The sequence below is a fragment of the Garra rufa genome, chromosome 11, assembly GCF_049309525.1.
Source record: "Garra rufa chromosome 11, GarRuf1.0, whole genome shotgun sequence".
Classification (NCBI taxonomy): Eukaryota; Metazoa; Chordata; class Actinopteri; order Cypriniformes; family Cyprinidae; genus Garra; species Garra rufa.
The window spans coordinates 15,542,386-15,545,724 of record NC_133371.1 but is presented as its reverse complement, the minus strand read 5'-3'; the positions used below and the strand labels follow the sequence as shown (position 1 = coordinate 15,545,724).

The following is a 3,339-nucleotide window of genomic DNA, read 5'->3' as shown; positions in this document are numbered from 1 at the left end:
TGTGTTGGATCGCTGGAGTGTTTTTATTTAAATGCTTTTAAAAGACGTTCAGTCATGTATTATTCTCAGTCGGGTAAGTTAGCTCCGAGCCGTGAAAGCTCGTCTGTATAACACATTTGCTGAAGACAGTGCTTTAACTTTGAAATAAAACAGATCACAAAAGGCTGATTTGTTGATGTGTTCTAATGAGTATTTACAAACAAATCGCTGAAATATATTTATTTTAAAGGCGTTCTAATTCGTGCAATTCATGTTGTTTGTGAGCACATGCACAGAGAGAGTAGCCTAGTGCTGACGGCTTGTATAAGCGCTGAAGGGTGCCAGCTTTTCTTTTACAAGAACTATAAAACCACTGAATTTAACTGTTGATATGTTCTAATGGGTATTTAGAGTTAAATCGCTGTAATAATTAAATTTTTAAGGCGATATTTATTTGTATTTCCACCGATTTCAGAGTGACTGTAAGTGAGAGGTTTGAGTCCCGCCTCTTCAGTCGAGAGGTATTACTGTTAGAGGGCGCATTTTTTCTCAGCCCATGTAATTCATTGGGAAATGTGTCATATTCAAAAATTAATAATAAATCAACTTGTAGCACGGCCACATAAGAGGGATATTTATAAGCAGTTAATGAATTGCTAATTTGCTTATTTATTTGTATCTGCTGGTGCAATTTTATCCCCTTGTCTGTATTGCCCCGCAAAATGTGGTTTCCCCTGTTTTTGTCTCGTGAGAGTTCTGCCGCGCTACGTTAGGGAATTCCCTGACGTCATCTAAAACACCTGATTATACACTTCCGATAAAAGAAGCCGGCTTTTCAGCGTTCCAGAGGGCTCTCTGGATATACGATCGTTAACGCTGTCTTTACCTGTGATTATCAGCCTTCGTGGAAATACTGCACTTGTGGAGTAATCTCGTTGAGGATTACGACCTGGTTGGACTGTGTTTCGGGCGATTCTGTTACAGGACAGCGCTGTTCATCGTCTTCGTGCTCACGGACTCTAAAGCTTTACCGGTGAGGCCGAAGCAATCGTACACACGCACACACATACACAAACATTGGACTGTTTTTTGGAGTTTACACACACTCATACTATATGTTGTATATGTGCATATGTTGTCGTTTTGGTATTGATCTTTTGCACTGTAAATACACTTGTGGATGGTATCCAATCTTCACGATGTTTGTCTATTCTGTATAACTTCCTTTGAATAAGGATTAAGAGAGGGATTACCGAACTAACTTTTATTTGTGTAGCCTGCCTGATTAGGCTGAGCGTTACATATTGGTGGCCCGTACGGGGATCTCTCTTGTTTTTTTTTGTTTTGTTGTTTTTTTCTTCACTATGGATGTACCAAATGTTGATCCAGTTACAGTTGATGCTATTGTAAATACAGATAACCCTACTACTCCTGTAAATGATCAGGGAAATGTTGAACAGCTTGATGTGGATTTCACTGCAGGCCCATTTGTGACAAGGCGTAATCCTACGGCTGAAATATCTTCTATGCTTAGCTCATTGTATATTGCTGATTCTGACTCTGAACAAGGTGATGAGGGTGAAGAGGGTTGCAATTTTAATGTTGAAATAGTACAAACAATACAAGCAGACGTAGCACAAGTAAAAGGGGATTTATTGGCTCTCAATCAAAAAATACAATCTCTAGAGCATGATTTTAAACAGTCAATGGACAGCACGTTGAATCGTGAAGCCAGTTTCAGGCAAGCCGTGGATGCTAGCTTGGCGGGGTTGGAGGATTATTTCCAAAGGTCGCTGGAAAAATTAGAAAGGGCTGTAATTGATTGTTTTCTGCGGAGAGATGAAAAATTGGAAAGTCAAATGAAAAAACTAAGACTCACCAGTACTCCAACCCTCTCTAGATTACAGGCCTACTCACCAGCCTCGGCTCACATCTCTCCTGTCCAATGTCCCCAGACCCCCAGGCCAGTGGCTAAACACAAAGATGCCATTTATAAAGTTCCAAATACTACCTATGCTGTTGATTCTGCTGTGCATACTCACCCACCTAGTGTGCTTCCCTCCTCAGTTCTGGCTGGTTCATCCTCATTCTGTGCTCGGCCTCCTATCCGCCTAGAGTTCCCCTCTTTCGGCGACTCCTGCGAGACGGCGGAGGTGCTTAACTTCATCGAACAGTGTGAGAATTTCCTGGAGATAAGGCCACTCCCCAGTCTCGAGCTCATTGGAACATTGAGCACTGTCCTGAAGGGACCAGCTCAGAGCTGGTGGAAGGCAGAGAAGGCTAAGGTAACAGATTGGCAATCCTTCAAAAAGGCATTCATGGCAGCATTTCTTTCAGATGATTACCTCTCAGAAGTAGAGGAGAAGCTGAGGACGTTGGTCCAGCAGCCACAACAACGCCTGAGGGATTTTGCTTATGACTACCGGGCCCTCTGCTTAAAATGGAAGCCTGAGATCTCCGAGGAGGAGTTGGTGAACCGCATCCTAAACAACATCAACCCCAGGGTTGCAGGATGTCTAAGGGGAACGGTGAACACTGTGGAGCAGCTGGTGAAAGTGGGGTCCTTGGTGGAGAAGGACTGCATGGGAGCGAAAGATTACTGGCAAAAAGTCAGTACACAGGGTGGCAAAGAAAAGACTAAAAAGTCAGTGGAGCGTACCAACCCCAAAAATCTGGCAGGAGTGACCCTGGCTCAACCCCATACGGTCACATCTCTCCTCATCGTTCCGGTAAGGGTAAATGGACAGGAGCTAAAAGCAGTAATAGACACAGGAAGCTCTTACACTTTGATGCAGGAGAGTTTGTGGAAGCAGCTGAAGACGAAGACTCCATCAGTCATCTCCTCTATCCCTCAAAGATTCATAATGGCCGATGGAACCATTCACCAATCTCGAGACCTGCAACAGTTAACCTACCAATGGCATGATCAAGAATGCACGTTGGATACCTATATCCTGAAGAACACGCACCTTGCCTTTCCCTTAATTGCAGGGCTGGACTTCCTTACTGCTATGGGAGCCATCTTGGAAGTGGGACAAGGCAGGTATGGCTTGAGATCTGGAAAAGGATATAAATATTATCCTTTCTTGCCAGCACAGATGCCAGTAGGTCCGACTATCCAGTCTGGCCAAGCTCATTTCCTTACGGCTGCTAAACTGAACTTATACTACGCCTTACCACCGACCGGGAGAGTTCCCGAGCTAATGTCCTACACCCCAGAGATATCACTATGGGACTCTGACAATCAGGAAGAACTGTTGAAGTTGGTCACCACCTGGCCGCGTACCACGTCGAACATCCTGGGTAAAACATCAGTTGTACAGCACAAGATCACTTTGACCGATGACATACCTTTCAAAT

The 3,339-nt window shown here is 44.0% G+C and overlaps 1 long non-coding RNA gene across 1 annotated transcript; it reads right to left on the bottom strand.

The window, feature by feature from the left end:
- Positions 1–2,047: 2,047 nt before the first annotated feature.
- LOC141345163 (uncharacterized) lies at positions 2,048–2,859 on the bottom strand. The gene is made up of 3 exons (XR_012356962.1): positions 2,643–2,859; positions 2,325–2,557; positions 2,048–2,239 (listed from the first exon to the last, which is right to left on the bottom strand). It is a non-coding gene; the product is annotated as an uncharacterized lncRNA (long non-coding RNA).
- Positions 2,860–3,339: the final 480 nt, after the last annotated feature.